Here is a 23,870-nt window from a genome sequence, read left to right on the forward strand (position 1 = left end):
TGGCAAATTACCTTAAAAACCTGTAGTTGCTGTATGTAAACCCTAGATTGAAATCAATGAAAGTTAGGCAGAGCAATGGCAAGGACATGTGTCGATCCCATCGAGACATTTAACAAATGTTTTGTCAGGCCGAGTGGCCACTATTGAGGTTGCCCTTGGTGAAGTTATTCTTCAATACCTGAATCGTATTCGTCGCTCTAGGATTGCGCAGGGATTCTATTTTCATGTGGGGCCATGTAAGAGAGGAAATAACCAATGTTGTGTGAAGAGGTTGGTGTTATAATCCACACATGCAGTTCATCGCCTTCACCACTCAGATACCAAGTCCTGTGCTCTCGCTGTGGCAGTCAGCAATTTTACCAGTGTTTGTGAAAGTCAAAATCTTCCAGTGCCAAAATAAAGCACATCATTTTAATTGTTACACGATGAGGATGGGATTCGAACCCATGCATGCAGAGCACAATGGATTAGCAGTCCATCGCCTTAACCACTCGGCCACCTCATCCTGTTTTTTGGAAGTTGCAAATGACCTTAAAAGACTGTAGTTGCTGTATGTAAACGCTAGATTGAAATCAATGAAAGTTATGCAGAGCAATGGCAAGGACATGTGTCGATCCCATCGAGACATTTAACAAATGTTTTGTCAGGCCGAGTGGTCTCCAGGGCTTGATTAAGTGTGTTGAGGTGTCGGTTCAAATCCCACTATTGAGGTTGCCCTTGTTGAAGTTATTCTTCAATACCTGAATCGTATTAGTCGCTCTAGGATTGCGCAGGGATTATATTTTCATGTGGGGCCATATAAGAGAGGAAATAACAAATGTTTTGTGAAGAGGTTGGTGTTATAATCCACACATGCAGTTCATCGCCTTCACCACTCAGATACCAAGTCCTGTGCTCTCGCTGTGGCAGTCAGCAATTTTACCAGTGTTTGTGAAAGTCAAAATCTTCCAGTGCCAAAATAAAGCACATCATTTTAATTGTTTCACGATGAGGATAGGATTCGAACCCATGCATGCAGAGCACAATGGATTAGCAGTACATCGCCTTAACCACTCGGCCACCTCATCCTATAGTTTAGAGTGGAAAATGACCTTAAAAAACTGTAGTTGCAGTATGTAATCCCTAGATGGAAATCAATGAAAGTTAGGCAGAGCAATGGCAAGGCCATGTGTCGATCCCATCGAGACATTTAACAAATGTTTTGTCAGGCCGAGTGGTCTCAAGTGCTTGATTAAGTGTGTTGAGGTGTCGGTTCAAATCCAACCATTGAGGTTGCCCTTGGTGAAGCTATTCTTCAATACCTGAATCGTATTAGTCGCACTAGGATTGTGCAGGGACTCTACATTCATGTGGGGCCATGTAAGAGAGGAAATAACAAATGTTTTGTGAAGAGGTTGGTGTTATAATCCACACATGCAGTTCATGCATGCAGAGCACAATGGATTAGTAGTCCATCGCCTTAACCACTCGGCCACCTCATCCTGTTTTTTGGAAGTTGCAAATGACCTTAAAAGACTGTAGTTGCTGTATGTAAACCCTAGATTGAAATCAATGAAAGTCCTCGGTTCAAATCCCACTATTGAGGTTGCCCTTGGTGAAGTTATTCTTCAATACCTGAATCTTATTAGTCGCTCTAGGATTGCGCAGGGATTCTATTTTCATGTGGGGCCATGTAAGAGAGGAAATAACAAATGTTGTGTGAAGAGGTTGGTGTTATAATCCACACATGCAGTTCATCGCCTTCACCACTCAGATACCAAGTCCTGTGCTCTCGCTGTGGCAGTCAGCAATTTTACCAGTGTTTGTGAAAGTCAAAATCTTCCAGTGACAAAATAAAGCACATCATTTTAATTGTTTCACGATGAGGATAGGATTCGAACCCATGCATGCAGAGCACAATGGATTAGCAGTACATCGCCTTAACCACTCGGCCACCTCATCCTGTAGTTTAGAGTGGAAAATGACCTTAAAAGACTGTAGTTGCGGTATGTAATCCCTAGATTGAAATCAATGAAAGTTAGGCAGAGCAATGGCAAGGCCATGTGTCGATCCCATCGAGACATTTAACAAATGTTTTGTCAGGCCGAGTGGTCTCAAGTGCTTGATTAAGTGTGTTGAGGTGTCGGTTCAAATCCAACCATTGAGGTTGCCCTTGGTGAAGCTATTCTTCAATACCTGAATCGTATTAGTCGCACTAGGATTGTGCAGGGACTCTACATTCATGTGGGGCCATGTAAGAGAGGAAATAACAAATGTTTTGTGAAGAGGTTGGTGTTATAATCCACACATGCAGTTCATCGCCTTCACCACTCAGATACCAAGTCCTGTGCTATCGCTGTGGCAGTCAGCAATTTTACCAGTGTTTGTGAAAGTCAAAATCTTCCAGTGCCAAAATAAAGCACAGAATTTTAATTGTTACACGATGAGGATGGGATTCGAACCCATGCATGCAGAGCACAATGGATTAGCAGTCCATCACCTTAACCACTCGGCCACCTCATCCTGTTTTTTAGAAGTTGCAAATGACCTTAAAAGACTGTAGTTGCTGTATGTAAACGCTAGATTGAAATCAATGAAAGTTATGCAGAGCAATGGCAAGGACATGTGTCGATCCCATCGAGACATTTAACAAATGTTTTGTCAGGCCGAGTGGTCTCCAGTGCTTGATTAAGTGTGTTGAGGTGTCGGTTCAAATCCCACTATTGAGGTTGCCCTTGGTGAAGTTATTCTTCAATACCTGAATCTTATTAGTCGCTCTAGGATTGCGCAGGGATTCTATTTTCATGTGGGGCCATGTAAGAGAGGAAATAACAAATGTTGTGTGAAGAGGTTGGTGTTATAATCCACACATGCAGTTCATCGCCTTCACCACTCAGATACCAAGTCCTGTGCTCTCGCTGTGGCAGTCAGCAATTTTACCAGTGTTTGTGAAAGTCAAAATCTTCCAGTGACAAAATAAAGCACATCATTTTAATTGTTTCACGATGAGGATAGGATTCGAACCCATGCATGCAGAGCACAATGGATTAGCAGTACATCGCCTTAACCACTCGGCCACCTCATCCTGTAGTTTAGAGTGGAAAATGACCTTAAAAGACTGTAGTTGCGGTATGTAATCCCTAGATTGAAATCAATGAAAGTTAGGCAGAGCAATGGCAAGGCCATGTGTCGATCCCATCGAGACATTTAACAAATGTTTTGTCAGGCCGAGTGGTCTCAAGTGCTTGATTAAGTGTGTTGAGGTGTCGGTTCAAATCCAACCATTGAGGTTGCCCTTGGTGAAGCTATTCTTCAATACCTGAATCTTATTAGTCGCACTAGGATTGTGCAGGGACTCTACATTCATGTGGGGCCATGTAAGAGAGGAAATAACAAATGTTTTGTGAAGAGGTTGGTGTTATAATCCACACATGCAGTTCATCGCCTTCACCACTCAGATACCAAGTCCTGTGCTCTCGCTGTGGCAGTCAGCAATTTTACCAGTGTTTGTGAAAGTCAAAATCTTCCATTGCCAAAATAAAGCACCGCATTTTAATTGTTACACGATGAGAATCTAACCCATGCATGTAGAGCACAATGGATAAGCAGTCCATCGCCTTAACCACTCATCCACCTCATCCTGTTATTTACATGTGGCAAATGACCTTAAAAAACTGTAGTTGCTGTATGTAAACCCTAGATTGAAATCAATGAAAGTTAGGCAGAGCAATGGCAAGGCCATGTGTCGATCCCAACGAGACATTTAACAAATGTTTTGTCAGGCCGAGTGGTCTCAAGTGCTTGATTAAGTGTGTTGAGGTGTCGGTTCAAATCCAACCATTGAGGTTGCCCTTGGTGAAGCTATTCTTCAATACCTGAATCGTATTAGTCGCACTAGGATTGTGCAGGGACTCTACATTCATGTGGGGCCATGTAAGAGAGGAAATAACAAATGTTTTGTGAAGAGGTTGGTGTTATAATCCACACATGCAGTTCATCGCCTTCACCACTCAGATACCAAGTCCTGTGCTCTCGCTGTGGCAGTCAGCAATTTTACCAGTGTTTGTGAAAGTCAAAATCTTCCATTGCCAAAATAAAGCACCGCATTTTAATTGTTACACGATGAGAATCTAACCCATGCATGTAGAGCACAATGGATAAGCAGTCCATCGCCTTAACCACTCATCCACCTCATCCTGTTATTTACATGTGGCAAATGACCTTAAAAAACTGTAGTTGCTGTATGTAAACCCTAGATTGAAATCAATGAAAGTTAGGCAGAGCAATGGCAAGGCCATGTGTCGATCCCAACGAGACATTTAACAAATGTTTTGTCAGGCCGAGTGGTCTCAAGTGCTTGATTAAGTGTGTTGAGGTGTCGGTTCAAATCCAACCATTGAGGTTGCCCTTGGTGAAGCTATTCTTCAATACCTGAATCGTATTAGTCGCACTAGGATTGTGCAGGGACTCTACATTCATGTGGGGCCATGTAAGAGAGGAAATAACAAATGTTTTGTGAAGAGGTTGGTGTTATAATCCACACATGCAGTTCATCGCCTTCACCACTCAGATACCAAGTCCTGTGCTATCGCTGTGGCAGTCAGCAATTTTACCAGTGTTTGTGAAAGTCAAAATCTTCCAGTGCCAAAATAAAGCACATCATTTTAATTGTTTCACGATGAGGATAGGATTCGAACCCATGCATGCAGAGCACAATGGATTAGCAGTACATCGCCTTAACCACTCGGCCACCTCATCCTGTAGTTTAGAGTGGAAAATGACCTTAAAAGACTGTAGTTGCGGTATGTAATCCCTAGATTGAAATCAATGAAAGTTAGGCAGAGCAATGGCAAGGCCATGTGTCGATCCCATCGAGACATTTAACAAATGTTTTGTCAGGCCGAGTGGTCTCAAGTGCTTGATTAAGTGTGTTGAGGTGTCGGTTCAAATCCAACCATTGAGGTTGCCCTTGGTGAAGCTATTCTTCAATACCTGAATCGTATTAGTCGCACTAGGATTGTGCAGGGACTCTACATTCATGTGGGGCCATGTAAGAGAGGAAATAACAAATGTTTTGTGAAGAGGTTGGTGTTATAATCCACACATGCAGTTCATCGCCTTCACCACTCAGATACCAAGTCCTGTGCTATCGCTGTGGCAGTCAGCAATTTTACCAGTGTTTGTGAAAGTCAAAATCTTCCAGTGCCAAAATAAAGCACAGAATTTTAATTGTTACACGATGAGGATGGGATTCGAACCCATGCATGCAGAGCACAATGGATTAGCAGTCCATCACCTTAACCACTCGGCCACCTCATCCTGTTTTTTAGAAGTTGCAAATGACCTTAAAAGACTGTAGTTGCTGTATGTAAACGCTAGATTGAAATCAATGAAAGTTATGCAGAGCAATGGCAAGGACATGTGTCGATCCCATCGAGACATTTAACAAATGTTTTGTCAGGCCGAGTGGTCTCCAGTGCTTGATTAAGTGTGTTGAGGTGTCGGTTCAAATCCCACTATTGAGGTTGCCCTTGGTGAAGTTATTCTTCAATACCTGAATCTTATTAGTCGCTCTAGGATTGCGCAGGGATTCTATTTTCATGTGGGGCCATGTAAGAGAGGAAATAACAAATGTTGTGTGAAGAGGTTGGTGTTATAATCCACACATGCAGTTCATCGCCTTCACCACTCAGATACCAAGTCCTGTGCTCTCGCTGTGGCAGTCAGCAATTTTACCAGTGTTTGTGAAAGTCAAAATCTTCCAGTGACAAAATAAAGCACATCATTTTAATTGTTTCACGATGAGGATAGGATTCGAACCCATGCATGCAGAGCACAATGGATTAGCAGTACATCGCCTTAACCACTCGGCCACCTCATCCTGTAGTTTAGAGTGGAAAATGACCTTAAAAGACTGTAGTTGCGGTATGTAATCCCTAGATTGAAATCAATGAAAGTTAGGCAGAGCAATGGCAAGGCCATGTGTCGATCCCATCGAGACATTTAACAAATGTTTTGTCAGGCCGAGTGGTCTCAAGTGCTTGATTAAGTGTGTTGAGGTGTCGGTTCAAATCCAACCATTGAGGTTGCCCTTGGTGAAGCTATTCTTCAATACCTGAATCTTATTAGTCGCACTAGGATTGTGCAGGGACTCTACATTCATGTGGGGCCATGTAAGAGAGGAAATAACAAATGTTTTGTGAAGAGGTTGGTGTTATAATCCACACATGCAGTTCATCGCCTTCACCACTCAGATACCAAGTCCTGTGCTCTCGCTGTGGCAGTCAGCAATTTTACCAGTGTTTGTGAAAGTCAAAATCTTCCATTGCCAAAATAAAGCACCGCATTTTAATTGTTACACGATGAGAATCTAACCCATGCATGTAGAGCACAATGGATAAGCAGTCCATCGCCTTAACCACTCATCCACCTCATCCTGTTATTTACATGTGGCAAATGACCTTAAAAAACTGTAGTTGCTGTATGTAAACCCTAGATTGAAATCAATGAAAGTTAGGCAGAGCAATGGCAAGGCCATGTGTCGATCCCAACGAGACATTTAACAAATGTTTTGTCAGGCCGAGTGGTCTCAAGTGCTTGATTAAGTGTGTTGAGGTGTCGGTTCAAATCCAACCATTGAGGTTGCCCTTGGTGAAGCTATTCTTCAATACCTGAATCGTATTAGTCGCACTAGGATTGTGCAGGGACTCTACATTCATGTGGGGCCATGTAAGAGAGGAAATAACAAATGTTTTGTGAAGAGGTTGGTGTTATAATCCACACATGCAGTTCATCGCCTTCACCACTCAGATACCAAGTCCTGTGCTATCGCTGTGGCAGTCAGCAATTTTACCAGTGTTTGTGAAAGTCAAAATCTTCCAGTGCCAAAATAAAGCACCGAATTTTAATTGTTACACGATGAGGATGGGATTCGAACCCATGCATGCAGAGCACAATGGATTAGCAGTCCATCGCCTTAACCACTCGGCCAACTCATCCTGTTTTTTAGAAGTTGCAAATGACCTTAAAAGACTGTAGTTGCTGTATGTAAACGCTAGATTGAAATCAATGAAAGTTATGCAGAGCAATGGCAAGGACATGTGTCGATCCCATCGAGACATTTAACAAATGTTTTGTCAGGCCGAGTGGTCTCCAGTGCTTGATTAAGTGTGTTGAGGTGTCGGTTCAAATCCCACTATTGAGGTTGCCCTTGGTGAAGTTATTCTTCAATACCTGAATCTTATTAGTCGCTCTAGGATTGCGCAGGGATTCTATTTTCATGTGGGGCCATGTAAGAGAGGAAATAACAAATGTTGTGTGAAGAGGTTGGTGTTATAATCCACACATGCAGTTCATCGCCTTCACCACTCAGATACCAAGTCCTGTGCTCTCGCTGTGGCAGTCAGCAATTTTACCAGTGTTTGTGAAAGTCAAAATCTTCCAGTGCCAAAATAAAGCACATCATTTTAATTGTTTCACGATGAGGATAGGATTCGAACCCATGCATGCAGAGCACAATGGATTAGCAGTACATCGCCTTAACCACTCGGCCACCTCATCCTGTAGTTTAGAGTGGAAAATGACCTTAAAAGACTGTAGTTGCGGTATGTAATCCCTAGATTGAAATCAATGAAAGTTAGGCAGAGCAATGGCAAGGCCATGTGTCGATCCCATCGAGACATTTAACAAATGTTTTGTCAGGCCGAGTGGTCTCAAGTGCTTGATTAAGTGTGTTGAGGTGTCGGTTCAAATCCAACCATTGAGGTTGCCCTTGGTGAAGCTATTCTTCAATACCTGAATCGTATTAGTCGCACTAGGATTGTGCAGGGACTCTACATTCATGTGGGGCCATGTAAGAGAGGAAATAACAAATGTTTTGTGAAGAGGTTGGTGTTATAATCCACACATGCAGTTCATCGCCTTCACCACTCAGATACCAAGTCCTGTGCTATCGCTGTGGCAGTCAGCAATTTTACCAGTGTTTGTGAAAGTCAAAATCTTCCAGTGCCAAAATAAAGCACAGAATTTTAATTGTTACACGATGAGGATGGGATTCGAACCCATACATGCAGAGCACAATGGATTAGCAGTCCATCGCCTAAACCACTCGGCCACCTCATCCTGTTTTTTAGAAGTTGCAAATGACCTTAAAAGACTGTAGTTGCTGTATGTAAACGCTAGATTGAAATCAATGAAAGTTATGCAGAGCAATGGCAAGGACATGTGTCGATCCCATCGAGACATTTAACAAATGTTTTGTCAGGCCGAGTGGTCTCCAGTGCTTGATTAAGTGTGTTGAGGTGTCGGTTCAAATCCCACTATTGAGGTTGCCCTTGGTGAAGTTATTCTTCAATACCTGAATCTTATTAGTCGCTCTAGGATTGCGCAGGGATTCTATTTTCATGTGGGGCCATGTAAGAGAGGAAATAACAAATGTTGTGTGAAGAGGTTGGTGTTATAATCCACACATGCAGTTCATCGCCTTCACCACTCAGATACCAAGTCCTGTGCTCTCGCTGTGGCAGTCAGCAATTTTACCAGTGTTTGTGAAAGTCAAAATCTTCCAGTGCCAAAATAAAGCACATCATTTTAATGGTTTCACGATGAGGATAGGATTCGAACCCATGCATGCAGAGCACAATGGATTAGCAGTACATCGCCTTAACCACTCGGCCACCTCATCCTGTAGTTTAGAGTGGAAAATGACCTTAAAAAACTGTAGTTGCAGTATGTAATCCCTAGATGGAAATCAATGAAAGTTAGGCAGAGCAATGGCAAGGCCATGTGTCGATCCCATCGAGACATTTAACAAATGTTTTGTCAGGCCGAGTGGTCTCAAGTGCTTGATTAAGTGTGTTGAGGTGTCGGTTCAAATCCAACCATTGAGGTTGCCCTTGGTGAAGCTATTCTTCAATACCTGAATCGTATTAGTCGCACTAGGATTGTGCAGGGACTCTACATTCATGTGGGGCCATGTAAGAGAGGAAATAACAAATGTTTTGTGAAGAGGTTGGTGTTATAATCCACACATGCAGTTCATCGCCTTCACCACTCAGATACCAAGTCCTGTGCTCTCGCTGTGGCAGTCAGCAATTTTACCAGTGTTTGTGAAAGTCAAAATCTTCCAGTGCCAAAATAAAGTACAGAATTTTAATTGTTACACGATGAGATTCTAACCCATGCATGTAGAGCACAATGGATAAGCAGTCCATCGCCTTAACCACTCATCCACCTCATCCTGTTATTTACATGTGGCAAATGACCTTAAAAAACTGTAGTTGCTGTCTGTAAACGCTAGATTGAAATCAATGAAAGTTAGGCAGAGCAATGGCAAGGCCATGTGTCGATCCCATCGAGACATTTAACAAATGTTTTGTCAGGCCGAGTGGTCTCAAGTGCTTGATTAAGTGTTTTGAGCTGTCGGTTCAAATCCAACCATTGAGGTTGCCCTTGGTGAAGCTATTCTTCAATACCTGAATCGTATCAGTTGCACTAGGATTGTGCAGGGACTCTATATTCATGTGGGGCCATGTAAGAGAGGAAATAACAAATGTTTTGTGTGAGATGGTTGGTGTTATAATCCACACATGCAGTTCATCGCCTTCACCACTCAGATACCAAGTCCTGTGCTCTCGCTGTGGCAGTCAACAATTTTACCAGTGTTTGTGAAAGTCAAAATCTTCCAGTGCCAAAATAAAGCACCAAATTTTAATTGTTACACGATGAGGATGGGATTCGAACCCATGCATGCAGAGCACAATGGATTAGCAGTCCATCGCCTTAACCACTCGGCCACCTCATTCTGTCTTTGGAAGTTGCAAATGACCTTAAAAGACTGTAGTTGCTGTATTTAAACGCTAGATTGAAATCAATGAAAGTTATGCAGAGCAAATGCAAGGACATGTGTCAATCCCATCGAGACATTTAACAAATGTTTTGTCAGGCCGAGTGGTCTCCAGGGCTTGATTAAGTGTGTTGAGGTGTCGGTTCAAATCCCACTATTGAGGTTGCCCTTGGTGAAGTTATTCTTCAATACCTGAATCTTATTAGTCGCTCTAGGATTGCGCAGGGATTCTATTTTCATGTGGGGCCATGTAAGAGAGGAAATAACAAATTTTGTGTGAAGAGGTTGGTGTTATAATCCACACATGCAGTTCATCGCCTTCACCACTCAGATACCAAGTCCTGTGCTCTCGCTGTGGCAGTCAGCAATTTTACCAGTGTTTGTGAAAGTCAAAATCTTCCAGTGCCAAAATAAAGCACATCATTTTAATTGTTACACGATGAGGATGGGATTCGAACCCATGCATGCAGAGCACAATGGATTAGCAGTCCATCGCCTTAACCACTCGGCCACCTCATCCTGTTTTTTGGAAGTTGCAAATGACCTTAAAAGACTGTAGTTGCTGTATGTAAACGCTAGATTGAAATCAATGAAAGTTATGCAGAGCAATGGCAAGGACATGTGTCGATCCCATCGAGACATTTAACAAATGTTTTGTCAGGCCGAGTGGTCTCCAGGGCTTGATTAAGTGTGTTGAGGTGTCGGTTCAAATCCCACTATTGAGGTTGCCCTTGTTGAAGTTATTCTTCAATACCTGAATCGTATTAGTCGCTCTAGGATTGCGCAGGGATTATATTTTCATGTGGGGCCATATAAGAGAGGAAATAACAAATGTTTTGTGAAGAGGTTGGTGTTATAATCCACACATGCAGTTCATCGCCTTCACCACTCAGATACCAAGTCCTGTGCTCTCGCTGTGGCAGTCAGCAATTTTACCAGTGTTTGTGAAAGTCAAAATCTTCCAGTGCCAAAATAAAGCACATCATTTTAATTGTTTCACGATGAGGATAGGATTCGAACCCATGCATGCAGAGCACAATGGATTAGCAGTACATCGCCTTAACCACTCGGCCACCTCATCCTATAGTCTAGAGTGGAAAATGACCTTAAAAAACTGTAGTTGCAGTATGTAATCCCTAGATGGAAATCAATGAAAGTTAGGCAGAGCAATGGCAAGGCCATGTGTCGATCCCATCGAGACATTTAACAAATGTTTTGTCAGGCCGAGTGGTCTCAAGTGCTTGATTAAGTGTGTTGAGGTGTCGGTTCAAATCCAACCATTGAGGTTGCCCTTGGTGAAGCTATTCTTCAATACCTGAATCGTATTAGTCGCACTAGGATTGTGCAGGGACTCTACATTCATGTGGGGCCATGTAAGAGAGGAAATAACAAATGTTTTGTGAAGAGGTTGGTGTTATAATCCACACATGCAGTTCATGCATGCAGAGCACAATGGATTAGTAGTCCATCGCCTTAACCACTCGGCCACCTCATCCTGTTTTTTGGAAGTTGCAAATGACCTTAAAAGACTGTAGTTGCTGTATGTAAACCCTAGATTGAAATCAATGAAAGTCCTCGGTTCAAATCCCACTATTGAGGTTGCCCTTGGTGAAGTTATTCTTCAATACCTGAATCTTATTAGTCGCTCTAGGATTGCGCAGGGATTCTATTTTCATGTGGGGCCATGTAAGAGAGGAAATAACAAATGTTGTGTGAAGAGGTTGGTGTTATAATCCACACATGCAGTTCATCGCCTTCACCACTCAGATACCAAGTCCTGTGCTCTCGCTGTGGCAGTCAGCAATTTTACCAGTGTTTGTGAAAGTCAAAATCTTCCAGTGACAAAATAAAGCACATCATTTTAATTGTTTCACGATGAGGATAGGATTCGAACCCATGCATGCAGAGCACAATGGATTAGCAGTACATCGCCTTAACCACTCGGCCACCTCATCCTGTAGTTTAGAGTGGAAAATGACCTTAAAAGACTGTAGTTGCGGTATGTAATCCCTAGATTGAAATCAATGAAAGTTAGGCAGAGCAATGGCAAGGCCATGTGTCGATCCCATCGAGACATTTAACAAATGTTTTGTCAGGCCGAGTGGTCTCAAGTGCTTGATTAAGTGTGTTGAGGTGTCGGTTCAAATCCAACCATTGAGGTTGCCCTTGGTGAAGCTATTCTTCAATACCTGAATCTTATTAGTCGCACTAGGATTGTGCAGGGACTCTACATTCATGTGGGGCCATGTAAGAGAGGAAATAACAAATGTTTTGTGAAGAGGTTGGTGTTATAATCCACACATGCAGTTCATCGCCTTCACCACTCAGATACCAAGTCCTGTGCTCTCGCTGTGGCAGTCAGCAATTTTACCAGTGTTTGTGAAAGTCAAAATCTTCCATTGCCAAAATAAAGCACCGCATTTTAATTGTTACACGATGAGAATCTAACCCATGCATGTAGAGCACAATGGATAAGCAGTCCATCGCCTTAACCACTCATCCACCTCATCCTGTTATTTACATGTGGCAAATGACCTTAAAAAACTGTAGTTGCTGTATGTAAACCCTAGATTGAAATCAATGAAAGTTAGGCAGAGCAATGGCAAGGCCATGTGTCGATCCCAACGAGACATTTAACAAATGTTTTGTCAGGCCGAGTGGTCTCAAGTGCTTGATTAAGTGTGTTGAGGTGTCGGTTCAAATCCAACCATTGAGGTTGCCCTTGGTGAAGCTATTCTTCAATACCTGAATCGTATTAGTCGCACTAGGATTGTGCAGGGACTCTACATTCATGTGGGGCCATGTAAGAGAGGAAATAACAAATGTTTTGTGAAGAGGTTGGTGTTATAATCCACACATGCAGTTCATCGCCTTCACCACTCAGATACCAAGTCCTGTGCTATCGCTGTGGCAGTCAGCAATTTTACCAGTGTTTGTGAAAGTCAAAATCTTCCAGTGCCAAAATAAAGCACCGAATTTTAATTGTTACACGATGAGGATGGGATTCGAACCCATGCATGCAGAGCACAATGGATTAGCAGTCCATCGCCTTAACCACTCGGCCAACTCATCCTGTTTTTTAGAAGTTGCAAATGACCTTAAAAGACTGTAGTTGCTGTATGTAAACGCTAGATTGAAATCAATGAAAGTTATGCAGAGCAATGGCAAGGACATGTGTCGATCCCATCGAGACATTTAACAAATGTTTTGTCAGGCCGAGTGGTCTCCAGTGCTTGATTAAGTGTGTTGAGGTGTCGGTTCAAATCCCACTATTGAGGTTGCCCTTGGTGAAGTTATTCTTCAATACCTGAATCTTATTAGTCGCTCTAGGATTGCGCAGGGATTCTATTTTCATGTGGGGCCATGTAAGAGAGGAAATAACAAATGTTGTGTGAAGAGGTTGGTGTTATAATCCACACATGCAGTTCATCGCCTTCACCACTCAGATACCAAGTCCTGTGCTCTCGCTGTGGCAGTCAGCAATTTTACCAGTGTTTGTGAAAGTCAAAATCTTCCAGTGCCAAAATAAAGCACATCATTTTAATTGTTTCACGATGAGGATAGGATTCGAACCCATGCATGCAGAGCACAATGGATTAGCAGTACATCGCCTTAACCACTCGGCCACCTCATCCTGTAGTTTAGAGTGGAAAATGACCTTAAAAGACTGTAGTTGCGGTATGTAATCCCTAGATTGAAATCAATGAAAGTTAGGCAGAGCAATGGCAAGGCCATGTGTCGATCCCATCGAGACATTTAACAAATGTTTTGTCAGGCCGAGTGGTCTCAAGTGCTTGATTAAGTGTGTTGAGGTGTCGGTTCAAATCCAACCATTGAGGTTGCCCTTGGTGAAGCTATTCTTCAATACCTGAATCGTATTAGTCGCACTAGGATTGTGCAGGGACTCTACATTCATGTGGGGCCATGTAAGAGAGGAAATAACAAATGTTTTGTGAAGAGGTTGGTGTTATAATCCACACATGCAGTTCATCGCCTTCACCACTCAGATACCAAGTCCTGTGCTATCGCTGTGGCAGTCAGCAATTTTACCAGTGTTTGTGAAAGTCAAAATCTTCCAGTGCCAAAATAAAGCACAGAATTTTAATTGTTACACGATGAGGATGGGATTCGAACCCATACATGCAGAGCACAATGGATTAGCAGTCCATCGCCTAAACCACTCGGCCACCTCATCCTGTTTTTTAGAAGTTGCAAATGACCTTAAAAGACTGTAGTTGCTGTATGTAAACGCTAGATTGAAATCAATGAAAGTTATGCAGAGCAATGGCAAGGACATGTGTCGATCCCATCGAGACATTTAACAAATGTTTTGTCAGGCCGAGTGGTCTCCAGTGCTTGATTAAGTGTGTTGAGGTGTCGGTTCAAATCCCACTATTGAGGTTGCCCTTGGTGAAGTTATTCTTCAATACCTGAATCTTATTAGTCGCTCTAGGATTGCGCAGGGATTCTATTTTCATGTGGGGCCATGTAAGAGAGGAAATAACAAATGTTGTGTGAAGAGGTTGGTGTTATAATCCACACATGCAGTTCATCGCCTTCACCACTCAGATACCAAGTCCTGTGCTCTCGCTGTGGCAGTCAGCAATTTTACCAGTGTTTGTGAAAGTCAAAATCTTCCAGTGCCAAAATAAAGCACATCATTTTAATGGTTTCACGATGAGGATAGGATTCGAACCCATGCATGCAGAGCACAATGGATTAGCAGTACATCGCCTTAACCACTCGGCCACCTCATCCTGTAGTTTAGAGTGGAAAATGACCTTAAAAAACTGTAGTTGCAGTATGTAATCCCTAGATGGAAATCAATGAAAGTTAGGCAGAGCAATGGCAAGGCCATGTGTCGATCCCATCGAGACATTTAACAAATGTTTTGTCAGGCCGAGTGGTCTCAAGTGCTTGATTAAGTGTGTTGAGGTGTCGGTTCAAATCCAACCATTGAGGTTGCCCTTGGTGAAGCTATTCTTCAATACCTGAATCGTATTAGTCGCACTAGGATTGTGCAGGGACTCTACATTCATGTGGGGCCATGTAAGAGAGGAAATAACAAATGTTTTGTGAAGAGGTTGGTGTTATAATCCACACATGCAGTTCATCGCCTTCACCACTCAGATACCAAGTCCTGTGCTCTCGCTGTGGCAGTCAGCAATTTTACCAGTGTTTGTGAAAGTCAAAATCTTCCAGTGCCAAAATAAAGTACAGAATTTTAATTGTTACACGATGAGATTCTAACCCATGCATGTAGAGCACAATGGATAAGCAGTCCATCGCCTTAACCACTCATCCACCTCATCCTGTTATTTACATGTGGCAAATGACCTTAAAAAACTGTAGTTGCTGTCTGTAAACGCTAGATTGAAATCAATGAAAGTTAGGCAGAGCAATGGCAAGGCCATGTGTCGATCCCATCGAGACATTTAACAAATGTTTTGTCAGGCCGAGTGGTCTCAAGTGCTTGATTAAGTGTTTTGAGCTGTCGGTTCAAATCCAACCATTGAGGTTGCCCTTGGTGAAGCTATTCTTCAATACCTGAATCGTATCAGTTGCACTAGGATTGTGCAGGGACTCTATATTCATGTGGGGCCATGTAAGAGAGGAAATAACAAATGTTTTGTGTGAGATGGTTGGTGTTATAATCCACACATGCAGTTCATCGCCTTCACCACTCAGATACCAAGTCCTGTGCTCTCGCTGTGGCAGTCAACAATTTTACCAGTGTTTGTGAAAGTCAAAATCTTCCAGTGCCAAAATAAAGCACCAAATTTTAATTGTTACACGATGAGGATGGGATTCGAACCCATGCATGCAGAGCACAATGGATTAGCAGTCCATCGCCTTAACCACTCGGCCACCTCATTCTGTCTTTGGAAGTTGCAAATGACCTTAAAAGACTGTAGTTGCTGTATTTAAACGCTAGATTGAAATCAATGAAAGTTATGCAGAGCAAATGCAAGGACATGTGTCAATCCCATCGAGACATTTAACAAATGTTTTGTCAGGCCGAGTGGTCTCCAGGGCTTGATTAAGTGTGTTGAGGTGTCGGTTCAAATCCCACTATTGAGGTTGCCCTTGGTGAAGTTATTCTTCAATACCTGAATCTTATTAGTCGCTCTAGGATTGCGCAGGGATTCTATTTTCATGTGGGGCCATGTAAGAGAGGAAATAACAAATTTTGTGTGAAGAGGTTGGTGTTATAATCCACACATGCAGTTCATCGCCTTCACCACTCAGATACCAAGTCCTGTGCTCTCGCTGTGGCAGTCAGCAATTTTACCAGTGTTTGTGAAAGTCAAAATCTTCCAGTGCCAAAATAAAGCACCAAATTTTAATTGTTACACGATGAGATTCAAACCCATGCATGCAGAGCACAATGGATTAGCAGTCCATCGCCTTAACCACTCAGCCACCTCATCCTGTATTTTAGAAATGGAAAATGACCTTAAAAAACTGTAGTTGCTGTATGTAAACCCTAGATTGAAATCAATGAAAGTTATGCAGAGCAATGGCAAGGCCATGTGTCGATCCCATCAAGACATTTAACAAATGTTTTGTCAGGCCGAGTGGTCTCAAGTGCTTGATTAAGTGTGTTGAGGTGTCGTTTCAAATCCAACCATTGAGGTTGCCCTTGGTGAAGCTATTCTTCAATACCTGAATCTTATTAGTCGCACTAGAATTGCGCAGGGATTCTATATTCATGTGGGGCCATGTAAGAGATGAAATAACAAATGTTTTTTGAAGAGGTTGGTGTTATAATCCACACATGCAGTTCATCGCCTTCACCACTCAGATACCAAGTCCTGTGCTCTCGCTGTGGCAGTCAGCAATTTTACCAGTGTTTGTGAAAGTCAAAATCTTCCATTGCCAAAATAAAGCACCGAATTTTAATTGTTACACGATGAGATTCTAACCCATGCATGTAGAGCACAATGGATAAGCAGTCCATCGCCTTAACCACTCATCCACCTCATCCTGTTATTTACATGTGGCAAATTACCTTAAAAACCTGTAGTTGCTGTATGTAAACCCTAGATTGAAATCAAAGAAAGTTATGCAGAGCAATGGCAAGGCCATGTGTCGATCCCATCGAGACATTTAACAAATGTTTTGTCATGCCGAGTGGTCTCCAGTGCTTGATTAAGTGTGTTGAGGTGTCGGTTCAAATCTCACTATTGAGGTTGCCCTTGGTGAAGTTATTCTTCAATACCTGAATCTTATTAGTCGCTCTAGGATTGCGCAGGGATTCTATTTTCATGTCGGGCCATGTAAGAGAGGAAATAACAAATGTTGTGTGAAGAGGTTGGTGTTATAATCCACACATGCAGTTCATCGCCTTCACCACTCAGATACCAAGTCCTGTGCTCTCGCTGTGGCAGTCAGCAATTTTACCAGTGTTTGTGAAAGTCAAAATCTTCCAGTGCCAAAATAAAGCACCAAATTTTTATTGTTACACGATGAGGATGGGATTCAAACTCATGCATGCAGAGCACAATGGATTAGCAGTCCATCGCCTTAACCACTCGGCCACCTCATCCTGGTTTTTGGAAGTTGCAAATGACCTTAAAAGACTGTAGTTGCTGTATGTAAACCCTAGATTGAAATCAATGAAAGTTATGCAGAGCAATGGCAAGGCCATGTGTCGATCCCATCGAGACATTTAACAAATGTTTTGTCAGGCGGAGTGGTCTCCAGTGCTTGATTAAGTGTGTTGAGGTGTCGGTTCAAATCCCACTTTTGAGGTTGCCCTTGGTGAAGCTATTCTTCAATACCTGAATCGTATTAGTCGCACTAGGATTGTGCAGGGACTCTACATTCATGTGGGGCCATGTAAGAGAGGAAATAACAAATGTTTTGTGAAGAGGTTGGTGTTATAATCCACACATGCAGTTCATCGCCTTCCCCACTCAGATACCAAGTCCTGTGCTCTCACTGTGGCAGTCAGCAATTTGACCAGTGTTTGTGAAAGTCAAAATCTTCCAGTGCCAAAATAAAGCACATCATTTTAATTGTTACACGATGAGGATGGGATTCAAACCCATGCATGCAGAGCACAATGGATTAGCAGTCCATCGCCTTAACCACTCAGCCACCTCATCCTGTATTTTAGAAATGGAAAATGACCTTAAAAAACTGTAGTTGCTGTATGTAAACCCTAGATTGAAATCAATGAAAGTTATGCAGAGCAATGGCAAGGCCATGTGTCGATCCCATCAAGACATTTAACAAATGTTTTGTCAGGCCGAGTGGTCTCAAGTGCTTGATTAAGTGTGTTGAGGTGTCGTTTCAAATCCAACCATTGAGGTTGCCCTTGGTGAAGCTATTCTTCAATACCTGAATCTTATTAGTCGCACTAGAATTGCGCAGGGATTCTATATTCATGTGGGGCCATGTAAGAGATGAAATAACAAATGTTTTTTGAAGAGGTTGGTGTTATAATCCACACATGCAGTTCATCGCCTTCACCACTCAGATACCAAGTCCTGTGCTCTCGCTGTGGCAGTCAGCAATTTTACCAGTGTTTGTGAAAGTCAAAATCTTCCATTGCCAAAATAAAGCACCGAATTTTAATTGTTACACGATGAGATTCTAACCCATGCATGTAGAGCACAATGGATAAGCAGTCCATCGCCTTAACCACTCATCCACCTCATCCTGTTATTTACATGTGGCAAATTACCTTAAAAACCTGTAGTTGCTGTATGTAAACCCTAGATTGAAATCAAAGAAAGTTAGGCAGAGCAATGGCAGGGCCATGTGTCGATCCCAACGAGACATTTAACAAATGTTTTGTCAGGCCGAGTGGTCTCAAGTGCTTGATTAAGTGTTTTGAGCTGTCGGTTCAAATCCAACCATTGAGGTTGCCCTTGGTGAAGCTATTCTTCAATACCTGAATCGTATCAGTCGCACTAGGATTGTGCAGGGACTCTATATTCATGTGGGGCCATGTAAGAGAGGAAATAACAAATGTTTTGTGTGAGATGGTTGGTGTTATAATCCACACATGCAGTTCATCGCCTTCACCACTCAGATACCAAGTCCCGTGCTCTCGCTGTGGCAGTCAGCAATTTTACCAGTGTTTGTGAAAGTCAAAATCTTCCAGTGCCAAAATAAAGCACCGAATTTTAATTGTTACACGATGAGGATTGGATTCGAACCCATGCATGCAGAGCACAATAGATTAGCAGTCCATCGCCTTAACCACTCAGCCACGTCATCCTGTGTTTTGGAATTTGCAAATGACCTTAAAAGACTGTAGTTGCTGTATGTAAACGCTAGATTGAAATCAATGAAAGTTATGCAGAGCAATGGCAAGGCCATGTGTCGATCCCATCGAGACATTTAACAAATGTTTTGTCAGGCCGAGTGGTCTCAAGTGCTTGATTAAGTGTGTTGAGGTGTCGGTTCAAATCCAACCATTGAGGTTGCCCTTGGTGAAGCTATTCTTCAATACCTGAATCGTATTAGTCACACTAGGATTGTGCAGGGACTCTACATTCATGTGGGGCCATGTAAGAGAGGAAATAACAAATGTTTTGTGAAGAGGTTGGTGTTATAATGCACACATGCAGTTCATCGCCTTCACCACTCAGATACCAAGTCCTGTGCTCTCACTGTGGCAGTCAGCAATTTTACCAGTGTTTGTGAAAGTCAAAATCTTCCAGTGCCAAAACAAATCACCGAATTTTAATTGTTACACGATGGGGATGGGATTCGAACCCATGCATGCAGAGCACAATGGATTAGCAGTCCATCGCCTTAACCACTCGGCCACCCCATCCTGTATTTTAGAAGTGGAAAATGACCTTAAAAAACTGTAGTTGCTCTCTGTAAACCCTAGATTGAAATCAATGAAAGTTAGGCAGAGCAATGGCAAGGCCATGTGTCGATCCCATCGAGACATTTAACAAATGTTTTGTCAGGCCGAGTGGTCTCAAGTGCTTGATTAAGTGTGTTGAGGTGTCGGTTCAAATCCAACCATTGAGGTTGCCCTTGGTGAAGCTATTCTTCAATACCTGAATCGTATTAGTCGCACTAGGATTGTGCAGGGACTCTACATTCATGTGGGGCCATGTAAGAGAGGAAATAACAAATGTTTTTTGAAGAGGTTGGTGTTATAATCCACACATGCAGTTCATCGCCTTCACCACTCAGATACCAAGTCCTGTGCTCTCGCTGTGGCAGTCAGCAATTTTACCAGTGTTTGTGAAAGTCAAAATCTTCTAGCGCCAAAATAAAGCACCTCATTTTAATTGTTACACGATGAGGATGGGATTCGAACCCATGCATGCAGAGCACAATGGATTAGCAGTCCATCACCTTAACCACTCGGCCACCTCATCCTGTTTTTTGGAAGTTGCAAATGACCTTAAAAGACTGTAGTTGCTGTATGTAAACGCTAGATTGAAATCAATGAAAGTTATGCAGAGCAATGGCAAGGACATGTGTCGATCCCATCGAGACATTTAACAAATGTTTTGTCAGGCCGAGTGGACTCCAGGGCTTGATTAAGTGTGTTGAGGTGTCGGTTCAAATCCCACTATTGAGGTTGCCCTTGGTGAAGTCATTCTTCAATACCTGAATCTTATTAGTCGCTCTAGGATTGCGCAGGGATTATATTTTCATGTGGGGCCATGTAAGAGAGGAAATAACAAATGTTGTGTGAAGAGGTTGGTGTTATAATCCACACATGCAGTTCATCGCCTTCACCACTCAGATACCAAGTCCTGTGCTCTCGCTGTGGCAGTCAGCAATTTTACCAGTGTTTGTGAAAGTCAAAATCTTCCAGTGCGAAAATAAAGCACATCATTTTAATTGTTACACGATGAGGATGGGATTCGAACCCATGCATGCAGAGCACAATGGATTAGCAGTCCATCGCCTTAACCACTCGGCCACCTCATCCTGTTTTTTGGAAGTTGCAAATGACCTTAAAAGACTGTAGTTGCTGTATGTAAACCCTATATTGAAATCATTGAAAGTTATGCAGAGCAATGGCAAGGACATGTGTCGATCCCATCGAGACATTTAACAAATGTTTTGTCAGGCCGAGTGGTCTCAAGTGCTTGATTAAGTGTTTTGAGCCATCGGTTCAAATCCCACCATTGAGGTTGCCCTTGGTGAAGCTATTCTTCAATACCTGAATCGTATTAGTCACACTAGGATTGTGCAGGGACTCTACATTCATGTGGGGCCATGTAAGAGAGGAAATAACAAATGTTTTGTGAAGAGGTTGGTGTTATAATGCACACATGCAGTTCATCGCCTTCACCACTCAGATACCAAGTCCTGTGCTCTCACTGTGGCAGTCAGCAATTTTACCAGTGTTTGTGAAAGTCAAAATCTTCCAGTGCCAAACAAATCACCGAATTTTAATTGTTACACGATGGGGATGGGATTCGAACCCATGCATGCAGAGCACAATGGATTAGCAGTCCATCGCCTTAACCACTCGGCCACCCCATCCTGTATTTTAGAAGTGGAAAATGACCTTAAAAAACTGTAGTTGCTCTCTGTAAACCCTAGATTGAAATCAATGAAAGTTAGGCAGAGCAATGGCAAGGCCATGTGTCGATCCCATCGAGACATTTAACAAATGTTTTGTCAGGCCGAGTGGTCTCAAGTGCTTGATTAAGTGTGTTGAGGTGTCGGTTCAAATCCAACCATTGAGGTTGCCCTTGGTGAAGCTATTCTTCAATACCTGAATCGTATTAGTCGCACTAGGATTGTGCAGGGACTCTACATTCATGTGGGGCCATGTAAGAGAGGAAATAACAAATGTTTTTTGAAGAGGTTGGTGTTATAATCCACACATGCAGTTCATCGCCTTCACCACTCAGATACCAAGTCCTGTGCTCTCGCTGTGGCAGTCAGCAATTTTACCAGTGTTTGTGAAAGTCAAAATCTTCTAGCGCCAAAATAAGCACCTCATTTTAATTGTTACACGATGAGGATGGGATTCGAACCCATGCATGCAGAGCACAATGGATTAGCAGTCCATCACCTTAACCACTCGGCCACCTCATCCTGTTTTTTGGAAGTTGCAAATGACCTTAAAAGACTGTAGTTGCTGTATGTAAACGCTAGATTGAAATCAATGAAAGTTATGCAGAGCAATGGCAAGGACATGTGTCGATCCCATCGAGACATTTAACAAATGTTTTGTCAGGCCGAGTGGACTCCAGGGCTTGATTAAGTGTGTTGAGGTGTCGGTTCAAATCCCACTATTGAGGTTGCCCTTGGTGAAGTCATTCTTCAATACCTGAATCTTATTAGTCGCTCTAGGATTGCGCAGGGATTATATTTTCATGTGGGGCCATGTAAGAGAGGAAATAACAAATGTTGTGTGAAGAGGTTGGTGTTATAATCCACACATGCAGTTCATCGCCTTCACCACTCAGATACCAAGTCCTGTGCTCTCGCTGTGGCAGTCAGCAATTTTACCAGTGTTTGTGAAAGTCAAAATCTTCCAGTGCGAAAATAAAGCACATCATTTTAATTGTTACACGATGAGGATGGGATTCGAACCCATGCATGCAGAGCACAATGGATTAGCAGTCCATCGCCTTAACCACTCGGCCACCTCATCCTGTTTTTTGGAAGTTGCAAATGACCTTAAAAGACTGTAGTTGCTGTATGTAAACCCTATATTGAAATCATTGAAAGTTATGCAGAGCAATGGCAAGGACATGTGTCGATCCCATCGAGACATTTAACAAATGTTTTGTCAGGCCGAGTGGTCTCAAGTGCTTGATTAAGTGTTTTGAGCCATCGGTTCAAATCCCACCATTGAGGTTGCCCTTGGTGAAGCTATTCTTCAATACCTGAATCGTATTAGTCGCACTAGGATTGCGACGGGACTCTATATTCATGTGGGGCCATGTAAGAGAGGAAATAACAAATGTTGTGTGAAGAGGTTGGTGTTATAATCCACACATGCAGTTCATCGCCTTCACCACTCAGATACCAAGTCCTGTGCTCTCGCTGTGGCAGTCAGCAATTTTACCAGTGTTTGTGAAGTCAAAATCTTCCATTGCCAAAATAAAGCACCGAATTTTAATTGTTACACGATGAGATTCTAACCCATGCATGTAGAGCACAATGGATAAGCAGTCCATCGCCTTAACCACTCATCCACCTCATCCTGTTACTTACATGTGGCAAATTACCTTAAAAACCTGTAGTTGCTGTATGTAAACCCTAGATTGAAATCAATGAAAGTTAGGCAGAGCAATGGCAAGGACATGTGTCGATCCCATCGAGACATTTAACAAATGTTTTGTCAGGCCGAGTGGCCACTATTGAGGTTGCCCTTGGTGAAGTTATTCTTCAATACCTGAATCGTATTCGTCGCTCTAGGATTGCGCAGGGATTCTATTTTCATGTGGGGCCATGTAAGAGAGGAAATAACCAATGTTGTGTGAAGAGGTTGGTGTTATAATCCACACATGCAGTTCATCGCCTTCACCACTCAGATACCAAGTCCTGTGCTCTCGCTGTGGCAGTCAGCAATTTTACCAGTGTTTGTGAAAGTCAAAATCTTCCAGTGCCAAAATAAAGCACATCATTTTAATTGTTACACGATGAGGATGGGATTCGAACCCATGCATGCAGAGCACAATGGATTAGCAGTCCATCGCCTTAACCACTCGGCCACCTCATCCTGTTTTTTGGAAGTTGCAAATGACCTTAAAAGACTGTAGTTGCTGTATGTAAACGCTAGATTGAAATCAATGAAAGTTATGCAGAGCAATGGCAAGGACATGTGTCGATCCCATCGAGACATTTAACAAATGTTTTTGTCAGGCCCGAGTGGTCTCCAGGGCTTGATTAAGTGTGTTGAGGTGTCGGTTCAAATCCCACTATTGAGGTTGCCCTTGTTGAAGTTATTCTTCAATACCTGAATCGTATTAGTCGCTCTAGGATTGCGCAGGGATTATATTTTCATGTGGGGCCATATAAGAGAGGAAATAACAAATGTTTTTGTGAAGAGGTTGGTGTTATAATCCACACATGCAGTTCATCGCCTTCACCA

At 42.6% G+C, this 23,870-nt stretch overlaps 30 non-coding genes across 30 annotated transcripts; all 30 read right to left on the reverse strand.

The window, feature by feature from the left end:
• Positions 1-423: 423 nt before the first annotated feature.
• Positions 424-505, reverse strand: trnas-gcu. The gene has a single exon. It is a non-coding gene; the product is annotated as a tRNA-Ser (tRNA).
• A 480-nt stretch (positions 506-985) lies between these two features.
• trnas-gcu lies at positions 986-1,067 on the reverse strand. The gene has a single exon. It is a non-coding gene; the product is annotated as a tRNA-Ser (tRNA).
• A 792-nt stretch (positions 1,068-1,859) lies between these two features.
• On the reverse strand, positions 1,860-1,941 carry trnas-gcu. The gene has a single exon. It is a non-coding gene; the product is annotated as a tRNA-Ser (tRNA).
• A 479-nt stretch (positions 1,942-2,420) lies between these two features.
• trnas-gcu lies at positions 2,421-2,502 on the reverse strand. The gene has a single exon. It is a non-coding gene; the product is annotated as a tRNA-Ser (tRNA).
• A 480-nt stretch (positions 2,503-2,982) lies between these two features.
• Positions 2,983-3,064, reverse strand: trnas-gcu. Its single transcript has one exon. It is a non-coding gene; the product is annotated as a tRNA-Ser (tRNA).
• Positions 3,065-4,655: 1,591 nt separating this feature from the next.
• trnas-gcu lies at positions 4,656-4,737 on the reverse strand. The gene has a single exon. It is a non-coding gene; the product is annotated as a tRNA-Ser (tRNA).
• A 479-nt stretch (positions 4,738-5,216) lies between these two features.
• On the reverse strand, positions 5,217-5,298 carry trnas-gcu. The gene has a single exon. It is a non-coding gene; the product is annotated as a tRNA-Ser (tRNA).
• A 480-nt stretch (positions 5,299-5,778) lies between these two features.
• trnas-gcu lies at positions 5,779-5,860 on the reverse strand. The gene has a single exon. It is a non-coding gene; the product is annotated as a tRNA-Ser (tRNA).
• A 1,035-nt stretch (positions 5,861-6,895) lies between these two features.
• On the reverse strand, positions 6,896-6,977 carry trnas-gcu. Its single transcript has one exon. It is a non-coding gene; the product is annotated as a tRNA-Ser (tRNA).
• Positions 6,978-7,457: 480 nt separating this feature from the next.
• Positions 7,458-7,539, reverse strand: trnas-gcu. Its single transcript has one exon. It is a non-coding gene; the product is annotated as a tRNA-Ser (tRNA).
• Positions 7,540-8,018: 479 nt separating this feature from the next.
• On the reverse strand, positions 8,019-8,100 carry trnas-gcu. Its single transcript has one exon. It is a non-coding gene; the product is annotated as a tRNA-Ser (tRNA).
• A 480-nt stretch (positions 8,101-8,580) lies between these two features.
• trnas-gcu lies at positions 8,581-8,662 on the reverse strand. Its single transcript has one exon. It is a non-coding gene; the product is annotated as a tRNA-Ser (tRNA).
• A 1,037-nt stretch (positions 8,663-9,699) lies between these two features.
• Positions 9,700-9,781, reverse strand: trnas-gcu. Its single transcript has one exon. It is a non-coding gene; the product is annotated as a tRNA-Ser (tRNA).
• A 479-nt stretch (positions 9,782-10,260) lies between these two features.
• On the reverse strand, positions 10,261-10,342 carry trnas-gcu. Its single transcript has one exon. It is a non-coding gene; the product is annotated as a tRNA-Ser (tRNA).
• Positions 10,343-10,822: 480 nt separating this feature from the next.
• On the reverse strand, positions 10,823-10,904 carry trnas-gcu. The gene has a single exon. It is a non-coding gene; the product is annotated as a tRNA-Ser (tRNA).
• Positions 10,905-11,696: 792 nt separating this feature from the next.
• trnas-gcu lies at positions 11,697-11,778 on the reverse strand. Its single transcript has one exon. It is a non-coding gene; the product is annotated as a tRNA-Ser (tRNA).
• A 1,035-nt stretch (positions 11,779-12,813) lies between these two features.
• Positions 12,814-12,895, reverse strand: trnas-gcu. Its single transcript has one exon. It is a non-coding gene; the product is annotated as a tRNA-Ser (tRNA).
• Positions 12,896-13,375: 480 nt separating this feature from the next.
• On the reverse strand, positions 13,376-13,457 carry trnas-gcu. The gene has a single exon. It is a non-coding gene; the product is annotated as a tRNA-Ser (tRNA).
• Positions 13,458-13,936: 479 nt separating this feature from the next.
• On the reverse strand, positions 13,937-14,018 carry trnas-gcu. The gene has a single exon. It is a non-coding gene; the product is annotated as a tRNA-Ser (tRNA).
• Positions 14,019-14,498: 480 nt separating this feature from the next.
• On the reverse strand, positions 14,499-14,580 carry trnas-gcu. The gene has a single exon. It is a non-coding gene; the product is annotated as a tRNA-Ser (tRNA).
• A 1,037-nt stretch (positions 14,581-15,617) lies between these two features.
• Positions 15,618-15,699, reverse strand: trnas-gcu. Its single transcript has one exon. It is a non-coding gene; the product is annotated as a tRNA-Ser (tRNA).
• Positions 15,700-17,290: 1,591 nt separating this feature from the next.
• On the reverse strand, positions 17,291-17,372 carry trnas-gcu. The gene has a single exon. It is a non-coding gene; the product is annotated as a tRNA-Ser (tRNA).
• Positions 17,373-17,852: 480 nt separating this feature from the next.
• Positions 17,853-17,934, reverse strand: trnas-gcu. Its single transcript has one exon. It is a non-coding gene; the product is annotated as a tRNA-Ser (tRNA).
• Positions 17,935-19,534: 1,600 nt separating this feature from the next.
• On the reverse strand, positions 19,535-19,616 carry trnas-gcu. Its single transcript has one exon. It is a non-coding gene; the product is annotated as a tRNA-Ser (tRNA).
• A 480-nt stretch (positions 19,617-20,096) lies between these two features.
• Positions 20,097-20,178, reverse strand: trnas-gcu. The gene has a single exon. It is a non-coding gene; the product is annotated as a tRNA-Ser (tRNA).
• Positions 20,179-20,658: 480 nt separating this feature from the next.
• Positions 20,659-20,740, reverse strand: trnas-gcu. Its single transcript has one exon. It is a non-coding gene; the product is annotated as a tRNA-Ser (tRNA).
• Positions 20,741-21,219: 479 nt separating this feature from the next.
• Positions 21,220-21,301, reverse strand: trnas-gcu. The gene has a single exon. It is a non-coding gene; the product is annotated as a tRNA-Ser (tRNA).
• A 479-nt stretch (positions 21,302-21,780) lies between these two features.
• On the reverse strand, positions 21,781-21,862 carry trnas-gcu. Its single transcript has one exon. It is a non-coding gene; the product is annotated as a tRNA-Ser (tRNA).
• Positions 21,863-22,342: 480 nt separating this feature from the next.
• On the reverse strand, positions 22,343-22,424 carry trnas-gcu. Its single transcript has one exon. It is a non-coding gene; the product is annotated as a tRNA-Ser (tRNA).
• A 992-nt stretch (positions 22,425-23,416) lies between these two features.
• trnas-gcu lies at positions 23,417-23,498 on the reverse strand. The gene has a single exon. It is a non-coding gene; the product is annotated as a tRNA-Ser (tRNA).
• Between the last annotated feature and the right edge of the window lie 372 nt (positions 23,499-23,870).

Source organism: Oncorhynchus mykiss, unplaced genomic scaffold (assembly GCF_013265735.2).
Source record: "Oncorhynchus mykiss isolate Arlee unplaced genomic scaffold, USDA_OmykA_1.1 un_scaffold_367, whole genome shotgun sequence".
In the NCBI taxonomy this organism is placed as follows: domain Eukaryota; kingdom Metazoa; phylum Chordata; class Actinopteri; order Salmoniformes; family Salmonidae; genus Oncorhynchus; species Oncorhynchus mykiss.